Source organism: Chelonoidis abingdonii, chromosome 21 (genome assembly GCF_003597395.2).
Source record: "Chelonoidis abingdonii isolate Lonesome George chromosome 21, CheloAbing_2.0, whole genome shotgun sequence".
Taxonomy (NCBI): Eukaryota; Metazoa; Chordata; order Testudines; family Testudinidae; genus Chelonoidis; species Chelonoidis abingdonii.
Window position 1 is genome coordinate 7,704,433 of NC_133789.1, and position 12,607 is coordinate 7,717,039.

Here is a 12,607-nt window from a genome sequence, read left to right on the forward strand (position 1 = left end):
CAACTAGGTGTGCACACCCTCGCCAGAGCCCGAATCCGGCAGCAGGAAATCACGGATCGGACTTTGTATGCCCACAGTAGGGTAGCGCAGCCATGGGGTGAAGATTGACAGCATCCTGGGGGTATAGGCTTCCCCATATAGCTCCTTTCCTCTGTTCCTGTGCCCCTCACTGCTAGCCCCGCCTCTCCCCCTTCGAGTGACTACTTTTTCACCTTTTTTCTCTCTCTGCAGAGCCTGTGTGTGTTCCCGATCAAGCTGCGCTTGCCAGCCCTGACGCCCCAGCCTCTGCCGAACTGTGCCAGCTGCTGATGATGCCGTGGCTTGCTACTAACTCCGACTTGGGTAAGACACGCCATCTCCGGCTGGCATTGTTGAAACTTGCCCAGGCCCTGCATTCCGTTGTGGGCGCAGGGCACCTTGTCTTGCCCCTAACCACCCCAACTCCCATGGGGCTTGAGCAGCTCCCAGCGATTGCCCGGCATAGGTGACACTGGAGGACCAAGTTGCAAATTTGGAAACCAGATTTAAGAGTCCCACACACAAGCCTTGTGGGGGTGAGCTTGGCCCAAAAGGAACAGACTGACCGACTCCATTCTACAGCCTCCTCAGCTGTGAGATCTGGACGCTGCTCTGACTGGGAGAGGAGACTGCCCCGTAACGGAACGCCAGTTCCCTCCCATGCTGCTGCTCCTGCTCTGTCTCGCCAGGTCAACTAGGTGTGCACACCCTCGCCAGAGCCCGAATCCGGCAGCAGGAATTCACGGAGACTTGTATGCCCACAGTAGGTGTGCGCAGCCTGGGTTGCTGAGATTGACAGCATCCTGGAGGGTATAGCTTCCCCATATAGCTCCTTTCCTCTGTTTCCTTGCCCCTCACTGCTAGCCCCGCCTCTCCCCCTTCGACGTGACTACTTTTTCACCTTTTTTCTCTCTCTGCAAGCCTGTGTGGTCCCGTATCGCTGCGCTTGTCCACTGACGCCCCTAGCCGTGTGCCGAACTGTGCCACTGCTTGATGATGCCACGTGGTGCTACTCAACTCCGACCTTGGGTAAGACACGCCATCTCCGGTCTGGCATGTTGAACTTGCCCAGGCCCTGCATTCCTTGTGGGCGACAGGGCACCTTGTCTTGCCGCGTCCACCCCAACTCCCATGGCGCTTGAGCAGCTACCCCCCCAAGCTGACCAAATTGCCCGCCCAAAAATATGCGCTGTGACACTGATGACCCAAGTTGCCAAATTTGACCAGATTTAAGCAGTCCCACGAACAAGCCTCTGTCGCGTGAGCTTGGCCCACAAAGGGAACAGGACTCGACGACCTCCCTCTACACCTCTCAGCTGTGAATTGGACGCTCGCTGCTGACTGGGAGAGGAGATGCCCGTAAGGAACCCATTCCCTCCCCATGCTTTTTGCTCTGTCTCGCCAGGTCACCCCGCCCCTGCACAGCCAGGACTCCTGCTCCATCCCCCAAAGCGCCCCCTGCTGGGAAGGTCTGGGACTGGCGTACCTGGGAACACCCCCTTGTCAATCACAGCCAACACTCCTGCTCCTTCCCCAACAGCGCCCCCTGCTGGGAGACAACAGGAACCTTGTCTGCAGTTGTTTCCCTAAAATCCTCCCGGGAAGGGGATTGCTACTGGAATGGCATTCACCCTTTCAGCGCCACGTTCCCACCCGCCCACGGCAGCTCCAATCTCCCAGCGCCAGTGAACTCAAGGGGGTTAAAAAAAAAGATCTAGTCGGCTCAGGACCCCAGAGCAACAGCAGGCTGCCCTGGATGGGGCCTCGCCCATCTAGCACCCCTTGTGGCAGGGAAGAGCCAGTGCCAGTCTATGGTGCTTGCAAAGTGGAGGGCGCATCTGTCCAGGCTGCCGGACACAGCCAGACCCTGTGGTTCTCTCTGCCTCTCCCAGCTCCAAATCCCGGCCTGGAGCCAGCAGCCAAAGAAGGGGCGGCTGAGCACACAGCAGCCCCAGGAGTAGGGAACAAGCCCAGGCCTGGGTCCTGAGGACAGGGCTGCCCAAAGGAAACAGGGCCATGGACAAGCTGCCAGCACACAGAGGAGATGCTAATACCCTGATTGCCATAGCAACACTGGAGCAGGAGAACGATATGGAAGCAGCAGGAGCCGCCCCAGAGCCCACCCCTCACGGTTGCAGCCGGCTGTCACCTTTGGAGATGCTGCCAGGGAGCTGGCTAGGGATCCAAGCTGGTGGGGGAGGACGGGGGAGGGCAGGTCACGAGGGGAGGGCCCGTGGGCCCTTCTCCCAATCCAGGACAGGGCCAGTCTCTATTATGCTAAGTGACGCTGCTCCAAAAGCCATGTGGGCTGCAGGACATCACTCAGCCGCCTCTGCACCTGCCAGGTCATCAGGGTTGCAGCGAGAGAGGCCCCTGGGGCTGCTGCTGCAGGTGATCCAGATCCACCGGAGCACAGTGTGAACCGGTCAGCCCGCTTCCCTTCCACCCAGGGGCAATGCAGGCCCATCTAACAGCCCTGTGCTGCTGGGGGAGATTCCAAAAAGGCTGGTTTACCCGGCTTCGTAGCCCCCATGTGCCAGGAGCTGGCCTCTGGGGGCTGCAGGTCTCCGCACCCTCCCGCCCACGGACTGTTGTGAACTCCTCAGGGCAGAGACTCAGCATCGAATTCCTCCCTGATTCGGGGACATGCCACCTCCGGTCACAGAAGGTGACATCCAGGTCAGCTTCTCCTCCAACCCCAACCCCCCACCCAAGCTTTGAAAGGCCCCATGGGTGAAACAACCTCTCCACAAAGCCGGGATGGGCACCACTTTCCCCAGGCAGCTCCCATGCGGGCTCTGGCCCGAGCCAGCCTCTCTGCTCCACTCTTGCTGTCAAACTCCAGGCCTCTCACAAAGAGGAGATGAATCAGGCCCTCAGGCTAGGTAGGCAAAGAACTGAAACAGTGACTCAGTGCTTTCTGTTTGTGCTTTAAGGTTAACAATTCTCTGCCACCACCAAGATACAAAACCAGAATAGCAATGAGCGGTGCTTTGGCAATGTTCCTGGCAAGAGCCACAGGCAACTCTGGTCTGGGGGAGCAGGCTCAGAGAAGTGAAATAGGGGCAGATACCAGTTCTTCAGCTGAACCGCATGCGGAAGTGCGGTGGATGTGACCCTGAGCCAATCTGGATTTGCACTAGACCAGCATTATGCAAAGCGGCCCCATGGCACATCAGCCCACTCGCTGTGACCCAGTCGGACTTAAACAAGACACCAGGAAGTTAGGGACCGAAATAGAAAAGAAATCATAACATTAGGATCAGTGCGGGTGCTCTGGACTCCAGAAGGAGCTGGGAGGAAGGATGGGGGATGCATCCGTAGGAAGCCGTGAAGATGCATCCCCCGATCGGCTAGCCGTACGAGCATCTCACACCAGAGATGAATCTAAGGAGGTGGGTTGGTATAGACGTAAGCACAGTCCATGCAGCAGCTGCCAGGTTACAGCACCCCTATCCTAAAGCCATAAGCTGGAGATGAGTTAGATCTGCTCGCCTTCTGTCTGCCGCTCATGCCTGGTGATCGAGGAGGTCGGCCAAGCATGGGAGACACTCCTGGAGTGACAGGCAAGAGGAATCTCGACACTGGGAACGATGGAATCGCAGGTCTTTATTGGACGGCAGCTGCAACACTCCATAACACAGGGAACCCACCCAAACGCTAGTGCACGAGAGAATATGGATCCAGCTGCTAGAGGGTTTTTAGTCGCAGCCGCTTCAGCGCGCATCGGCACATATTCGCCACTGACCCCGACCCACCCCTCCTCTGCCCCCCCACAACCACTCCCCCCATCTTCAACCGGAACCGACCACCCACCACCCCAACCCACCACCTACCACCCAACCTCCCCCCCCTCCCCAACCCCCCCCCCTCATCACCACCCACCCACCCCCCCGCGCCGCTACGGGTCACCCCAGGCGGCTCAACCCGGCGAGGCTGCCGCTCACGGCCGTCCGTGCCTAGGCGGGAGGTTCCACGCGAGCGCGGGACAGCAGCCCGACCCAAGTCACAAGGCACGACTGCGGGGCAGCTGACTAAGAAGCCAGCAGGACACGCTGGACTACAGAGGCACTGACTGTGGCGCTCCGCCGGACGCCCCCCGCCGACCTCCGCACTCGACAAAATGCCAGCACCCAATAATCCTGGCGCCCTAGGCGTTGCTAGGCGCTAATGGAAGCGCCGGACTGGCGGATGAGATTAAAGAGCTGGCCACCTTCAGCTTGGAAGACAGGAGACTCAGGGGGGATATGATAGAGGTTATAAAATCATGAGTGATCGTGGAAGAAACGATAGACTAAGCAGACAGATTATTTACTTGTTATTCCCATACTAACGAACTAGGGGCTCACAAATGATTATGGGCAGAAGCGTAAACATCGAGCTGGAGCGAAGGAGAAAAGCGTACACACGAGCTCTGGAGCTGCAGCTATGTAGGAGAGCAGCTGCAGGCCCGGCCTGCGGTGAGTGGAGGGGGGGACCAAGCTACCCGAACTTTGGATAATCCGCAGCCTTGCTGCCCCCAGCCGCGTAGACGGAGGGGAAGACAGGTCCCAGTAGTTCATCTAGAGGAGGGCTCGAAGCGCCGACCTCACTGCTCTCATGGCTTTAGGTTACAGCGTGGAGCACTACAGGGGCTAACCCACCCGTCCCGGAAAAGAGTGCATTGTTTCCCTGCAGTAAGACTGGGACAGTGAGGTTAACTCGGTTAGGAACAAACCAGCGGGGCAGAGGTGTACCTTGACCGGTAACCGCCAGTAGGTGCGTGCAAGTGGCTCAGAAACGGAGTGGTGCCCGACAAGCCCACAGCATGATTGATAGGCGTGGGCGGGACGTGGACCATTCAAAGGGTGCCGTGGAGAGTGCCTTGACAAACACGGGGAGAGCAGCAGGCGCCAGGGATGTGGGGGGATCACATATATTGCCCACAAGACGTGTTCAATTCGGAGGCCGGACCTTGAGAGAACTCGCTAGTAAGGACACTTCTAGAGTCGACCCGAGTCGGTCGACACCCGACTCCGTAGAGTCAGAGTCGGGCCACCCCGCCAGAAGTAGATCTGCGACCCAACTAAGCGCGGAGGTCACTCGGCCTGAGCTCGCAGGACCTAACTCTGGCGCGCCGCGGGCGCAGCGTCCACAGGGGCAGGGCCTCAGATGAGGGCTTGCGACTAGCCGCCAGCAAGAGAGAGGCTGGGTCCCTTCTTCCCGCTGCTGATTCCAGGCGGAGTTGCAGAAAGATCTCCTTGCGGAAGACCGGACCGCAGCTGACCTTAGTGTGGAACAGACGCTGAGGAGAGGGTTGCAAGGAGAGCTTCCTGTGGAGAAGGGGTTCACTCGTACCGAGAAGGGCTCCCCCAGGGGAGGTAGTAGTTCATGGTGGGTCAGGAGGCAGCTGGTGGTCCCCCAGAAGATTTTCGCCAACAGACATGCTGGATCCCTGCCATGATATCACCTCTCGCAGGACAGGGATACCCGGCCGCACACCTCGGCAGAGGCCGTACCACGTACTTTTACTGGCTGGGGTCTCTTCAGCCCAGGTCGCATCAGTACTCCCGGCCCCTCCTCGTGATCCTGCCGATAGGGGTGGAGGAAGCGCACGCGCAAGAAGGAAAGCACAGACTCCATCTGAGGCCTTCTCACCCCATCATCCAGAAGACACCTGTACTCCAGAAGGCTTCGGCTCACCTCCCGGCACATAGTGGGACCTCCTCCCACGCATGACCGGTCAAGGACGACAAAACACATCCTGGTGGTGGTGGGTTCTTGCAGCTCCTCGCTACCACCCCCCCACCACCCCACCCACCAACCCCCCACACCGCAGACTGAGGCGGTGGCTTGGTCCTCTATCCGATGACCAGCAGCATACACCGTGGCAGATGCGGCTGCGACCGATTTTCAGCCGGGCCTGGGTCTTCCCAAGGAGTCTTTAACCGGATGGCAGGGGTGTCCCAATCAGTGGCTACGGACCTGCCTCGAATCTTTATGGCAAGAACTGTGGGGTGCAGCACAAGTGGGCCTGCAGCGTATCACCAGTCCAACGGGCTGGTGGAAAGGGTTCATCGGGAGCTGAAGATGATGCTTAAACATTTTATGACACCAGCACCCCCGCAGGATTTGGGCACCTGATACCTACCATCCCCAACTCCCTGCTGTGTCCGCCAGGCCAGCAGCGGAGGTAAACCACCCACCCGCAGAGTCTACCAGGGTCTTTTGCTTTCGATTGTATGTTAATGGGGGACCGCTTAAGGGCGGCGCCTGGACTCTGACATGAAGACTGCAAGGATGGGAGCGGGCAAAGGACCACTCCCCCAGAGGGCGAAGTCAGCTGGTGGATGCCTCATGTCTGACCTCCCCCGGACAGGCACAAGAGAACTGGGCCGAGAATCCATGGCGCCCATCGCGCAGCGGAGAATCTGGCCCGAGCCCAGAGGAAAGCAGATGGTTACTGGTATGACGCCGCCACCAGGCCCGCCCCGAGCTTCTGCCCCCCACCCCCCCCCCCCTTCGGCGGATAGGTCATAGGCTCTCTCATCGCCTGTGAGGAAAACAACTCCAGTGCAGCTCGGGAACGGGCCCTATCAGGTTATGCAAGCACGTGCAAGAGGTACTACGTGCGATGCGACGCTGTCCGAACCGGCGCACCATACGGCGGTGGCTCAACATGTGAACATGATGACACAATCACAACTCATGACAGGGCGGCAGGAAATGCTGGCATGTCTAGCCCGTCACCACGTGTTGGACCTAGGCGGAAGGGAGGGAGATGAAGCCTACTGCTGGCTGGCACTCTATTCCCTCGCGGCACATGCACAAAAGTGGTTCACTCCACCCTGGACTGGTCCACACTACTCCTCACTCACTGAACGAGCTGAACACGGCGCACCGAGACCAGCTTGAGAATCTCAGAGGTGCTGCAATTTATCCATAAGCAAGCTGTTTATACACAACAAGCCCTGACGACCAATAGACTTTCGAATTGTCACCATGGACGGTGGAGACTGGGCCACATTCCTCCTATCACCCAGATGATCCCAAAGCTTTTCGGCGCTGCACTCGCGTACAACGCCCGACGGATCTGGAGCGGAGCGCTAGAGGACATCGTCTGGCTTTCGCCGGGGTTTACAACCGCAAAGATCCTTACAAGCCTTGGGCTTCGCCAGTGTGGTCGCGCCTGGTCCGAAGGATGGGTCAATTCGGTTCTCAAGTGTGCGACTATCGACCCAACAAGCCATGCATCCACCCGTAGTCCTGAGTGGCTACACCAGCACCAGGCTACCGAGTCCTCGAACACTGGGACCGTCGCTCGGCTTATCCACACACCCACCCACCCCTCACTACACACATGATCTTTACAGGGCTTATGGTAAGTCTGTTTGCTTCCTGGATGAGATGCCAGCGCTCGAAATTCGGCTTCTCAACCCCTCCTGGTGTAGCTATGACTTCCGAAGTTTCTGCCCGCTGCGCCTTTGGTCCTCAAAGGAGCGCGGACCGTTTCCACACCGGCCCTGGTGGTAGCTACTCGCAGCGGGGTGGAGAGTTTCTGGCCGGTGGCCTATATTTCGCAACGACTTGCGGCTTCACAAGCAAGACTGGAGTGAAAAATAACCGTGTACGCAGGTTACCCCATGTCCTGAATCCGATTGCGAGGCTCGGGATTAAAAGTAAAGGCATGAGGAAGTGTCAAGGATTGGGGATGGCGGACATGTAATCTTTACCCTGGGCATCGGCGTGGGGAGCAAGAAGCCTGGCCTCGAGCAGACCCGCAAGGGTGCGAGGTGATTCGAGAGACTCTGGTGCGCCCAAACAAGTAAGCAGGTCCAGGCTTATCTGGATGGGGGATATACTCGCGAAAGGTTTCGTCGCCGAGCCCCCTCTTAGCCATTAACCGCCGGCCACCATACTCGAAGTTGTGCGAAAAAGGGAGAAGCCAGACCAAGGTAATCTCGGACGGCGAGCGCTGCCAGGAAGCCCCTTCCGGCGCTGAAGCGCCAGGCTCTGGTGTCAAGTGGCCACAGTTCTGGTGAACCAGATTTCTCTCGACATAACCCCTCCTTTATGCGTTGTTACCTCGAACGCCCCCGCTCAGACAGCCCGGCGAACTTGGGGCGGCGGCTGCTTCAATGCAGGAGGATGAAAGGGAGAGACACCCCTTCGTGTACACTGAGTAAGAAGCCTGCTACCCGGACGCAAAACCTAGCCGTACCGGCAATCGAGAAGGCAATGCCTGGAGCCACTCGCCCCCCCACCCCGGTGTTGGCACCTTAGAAGCTCCAAGCCATATTCTTTGGGCGAACACTATCACCGCTCGTATCACAGACACTCTCCAACATCACCTGCGCATATTGCCACCAGATGAAAGCATCCCACTACGCACAGCCTATGAGGTGGAGCCTTGCTCTCGGCAGGAACTGTGACTTTGGACGTGGTTCCATGCATGAAGGGAAGTGCCAACCCTGATAGCGGACGCGTTGTCCCGGAGAGGGGGCCCGACTTCCCGCAGGTCACTGGCGAGGGACACCGCTCAGTTAGTTCGAAGGGCGGAGAGGGTGTGTGAGTCAGGGCCTGTCTGTTGTGGGGACCGGGAAGCGGGGATGATCTGTAGGTGAGGGACAGGTGTCAGGTTGTAAATGTGAGCGCCGCAGGCAGGGGGGGGGAGCTGCTGGGGGAGGAGAAGGAAAAAGGGTTGGGGTCGGCCGGAGGCAGGAGGAGGCAGGACAGTTTGGGTTTGGGCTATGGGAGGAATTCAGGGGAATCTAGCTGGGAAATCCAAGCACGCCTGAACGCCAGAAGGACTCAGTGAGGGGTTCCGGACGTGCCTGCAAGCTTGTGGTAACTGTGTTCCTGCTGTCCAATAAACCTTCTGTTTTACTGGCTGATAAAAGTCACTGTGGGTCCCAGGAAGAGGGGCTGCAGGCAAGACTCCAGTACAGAAGCGCCGGCTGAGGAGAGATTAACGAGGCTAGGATCTTCAGCTTGGGAAAAGAGGAGACTAAGGGGAATGATGATAGAGGTCTATAAATCATGAGTGATGTGGGAGAAGTAGATAAGCGCAAAAAGTTTATTTACTTATTCCATAATACAAGGGGCACCAAATGAAATTAATGGGCAGCAGGTTTTAACAATAAGGAAGTTCTTCTTCACGCAGTGCACAGGTCAATTTTGTGGGAACTCCTTTATCTGAGGAGGTTGTGAAGGCTGGGACTATAACAGTGTTTAAAAGAGAACTGGATAAATTCATGGAGGTTCAGTCCATTAATGGCTATTAGCCAGGATGGGTAAGGAATGGTGTCCCTAGCCTGTGTTTGCCAGAGGGTGGAGATGGATGGCAGGAGAGTGATCACTTGATCATCGCCTGTTAGGTCCATTCCCTCTGGGGCACCTGGCATTGGCCAATGTCGGTGGTCAGGATACTGGGCTAGATGGACTTTTGGTCTGACCCGGTACGGCCGTTCTTCTGTTCTTAGGCCTGCCTGAGGAAACAGGACAGCTATCCTGTTCCCAGCAAAGGCTCCCATGCGGCAGCTTGATTGAAGAAGGCTGAGCCCATCACCCAGACTGCAGCATCTTCAGGCATAGGCCCATGAGGAGCTGCGATAGTTCCTGGATCCGGCTGAGCCCAGAGGCTGGGAGCACGAATCTTGGTGTGGCAGCACCGGGAGGCGGATGGTTCCATGTAGCTTCCTCCTACCACCCTGGGATGTGCCACCTGCCCCCCGGATCTGGCTGGGAATGAGCCCTGCCACGAGCACCCCACTGCCATTGGGAGTGGGAATCCTGGTATTAGGCCTGGTGGGCAGATCCTGGAGCAGGTTGTGAGTCCTGGCACACTTAGCTGCTGGCTAACGCAGCATTTGGCCCTGGGTCCCCGGATTCTGCTGTGTTTCCTTCAAGGCTTGGAGTGGGAGTCCCACCTTAGAGCACTGGTGTGTGAATCCAACTGCAGCCGCATCAGAAAGCCATCCGCATTCCTGGGGTGCAGACGCACATTCATTGCTCCAGGAGGGATGCCAACACGACCTCACCGGACAGGATACGTCCCAACCAGGAGTCAGAATGAGGAGAACGCGCATCCCACACGCCCATTAAGGGCAGTTCAGTGGGCGCAGAGTTAGCAACAGACTGGGGTGCGGAGGAGATCTACAAGGCCACCTAATGTTTTCTGGCTCCACCCGTGAGCATGGAAATCAGGGTTCTGTCCTAGGTCCTATTCCTAGAGCGAAGAAGGAGTGCGGCCTAGTGATTAGAACAGGGTACAGGGAGCTAGGACACACCAGTCTCTGTTTCTAATGTATGAATAGTTGATTGTTTCTATTGTCTGTCACTAATTTGCACTGGTTGCATGGCATCCACCTTCATTACAAGTTCCCTTTGACCACACACACACACACACACACAGAGCACTGCCGACACACACACACACATGCAGAGCACTCCCCTCACACACACACACACACACCGCTCCCCTGACAGACGCCAACCCTGATTTAAGAGGCATCTGGTGGTGACAGGGGGATCCTGCCTCCAAGCTCAGCACTCCCTAAACTGACAACACAGTCTGGGAAGAATCTACAGGTTCCTGCTGCATCCTCCTCAGCCAGATCGCAGGGCCATGCTGCCTGTGGCAGCAGCTGGGCTCCAAGGGCCCAGTTCTTCATTGCTCTGCACCTTGTCGCAGCACGGGGGCAAAACATTGCCGCATGATATTCTTTGCACAGGCAGTGGGGAATCAGGCCTGGTAGCTTCCAGCTGCCCATTGCTCATTGCGTTTCGTTTCTTTCACTCTGCCTCTCCGCCACCCCACAGCCTTGCCTCTAACCACAGGACGGGGGCAGACGTTCATGACTGACAGATGTCAGCACAGCAGTCCCAGGATCCGAGACAAGCTGAGCGAGGGAATGTCTTCCTTGGCCCCACTTGGAAAGTACCCGCTTGTGAGCGACGCAGGCCTATTCTGCGGAGCGGACGCACAGCGACGTGAACAAAGCTGCCGATTGAACCGTGCCCAGATGGGCAGCCCTGCTGAATCCAGCCATTCTTCAGCACCAGCAGGGCCCAGAGACTGAAGTGGTGGTGATAGGCAGCGTGGGTCTGCATCCATTCAGAAAGCAGCTACTTTTATTATCACGTAACAACATGTTGCTCTTCGACGGCCCGAAGCGACACACAGCCGGAAGCCGAAATTAGCATCTTTAACAGGGGAGGGACGCAGCTGGGGGAGTGAAACGCACCAGCGGAGAAAATAAAATCCATTACCCCTCCCTCACCCTCCCAAAAAACATCAGTGCCAACAAATCACAGAGATGATTCCCACAATAGTAGGAATACTGCAGTCCGCGCAAAGCCAGAGGCAGGGCTCAGTTTGTGCCAGGGCCACTCTGGGCTTGGCAGTTCATAGCCCCAGCACCTCTGGGAAAAGCACTTCAGGGCCCGGGCACCTCTGGACTTGGCAGGGCTGAGCCCTGGGGCCCCTCTGGGCTTGGCAGTTCACAGCCCCGGCACCTCTGGGTCAGGCACTTCAGGGCCCGGGCACCTCTGGTCCTGGCAGGGCTGAGCCCTGGGCCCCTCTGAGCTTGGCAGTTCACAGCCCTGACACCTCTGGGCCTGTTGCATCAGTTATGAATGTAAAAAAAATTTGCTTGAGCCCCTGGGTGGCTCTTCCATTACAAAATAAGCCCTGGCCAGAGGGGAGGAGAAGCCAAGGGGATCTGGGGAGCAGGGGCTGGTGAGGGGGAAAGGGAAGCCGGCTGCCCCAGGGGGAGGTGAGGAAGATGGTCAGAGACACGGCTCGCTGGGCACCTATTGAAACCACCCCGCCTCGCCCAGCTCCCACCTGGCAAAGCAAGGAGGCATTTCTCCTGGCAGTGCTCCGGGGGGGGGAAACGTGGGGAAGGTTTGAAACTGACCAGCTCAGGGGGGGGAAACTGGATGATTCAGTTGGGGTTGGTCCTGCTTGGAGCAGGGGGCTGGACTAGGCACCTCCTGGGGTCCCTCCACGCCTGAGAGTCAATGCACATCAAAGGGGGCCCTGGGGGGCGGGGGAGAGGTCAGGTTAGCAGCTGCCCGCAAAGGCGGGGGAGCGGCTCTTACCTGCCCCAGCGGCGCTGCTCCAAAGGCCCCGGGCTCGCTGGGATGCGCGGCGGGGCGGGGCGGGGCGAGGCGGTGCTGGGCTCGCTTCGCTCCAGCCGCTGCCGCTGCCGCTCGCTTGCCAATCTCCCCGCGGCCGCTGGGCTCTTAAAGCAGCAACGCCCCTGAAGAGGCTGGCTGGGTCCCACGAGCGAGCCGGGGACCGGGCTGGTGGCTGGGCCGTTTCAACCCAAAGGGTTTCAACCGGGGCTCCAAGGACCCCCAGGCTACGTCTGAGATCTCCTGCCTCTGCGTGAATAACCCGATCTGCCCCCGCCCCCTCCTTGCAGATCTGACTTGAGCCAGGCAGGGGCTGCGGGGGGCATCAGTTATCTCCAGAAAAGTGGGGGGGAAGCAGGGTGCAAGGGGGCGTGTTTCCAAAAGACCACTTTGAAAGAGCACCAGGGTCATTTTGTAGGGGTGAGGCAGAAGGCGGAGTCAAGGCTGGGCTGAGGCTGTGGGATCGGCC

General features: G+C 58.2%; 2 protein-coding genes across 4 annotated transcripts in view; one reads left to right on the forward strand and one right to left on the reverse strand.

Moving 5' to 3' along the window:
• Positions 1-12,607, reverse strand: part of TMEM101 (transmembrane protein 101) — a 134,558-nt gene that overhangs the window by 46,631 nt on the left and 75,320 nt on the right. Inside the window, exon 4 of one of the 3 annotated variants that reach the window (XR_012654667.1) lies at positions 10,457-10,473. The exons of the other annotated variants lie outside the window; for them this stretch is intronic. The gene's annotated coding sequence lies outside the window, so the exon portion shown is untranslated. Of the gene's footprint in view, positions 1-10,456; positions 10,474-12,607 lie in introns of those variants that run through there. 3 annotated transcript variants of the gene reach the window in all.
• Positions 1-12,607, forward strand: part of G6PC3 (glucose-6-phosphatase catalytic subunit 3) — a 147,534-nt gene that overhangs the window by 12,628 nt on the left and 122,299 nt on the right. The window lies entirely within an intron of this gene.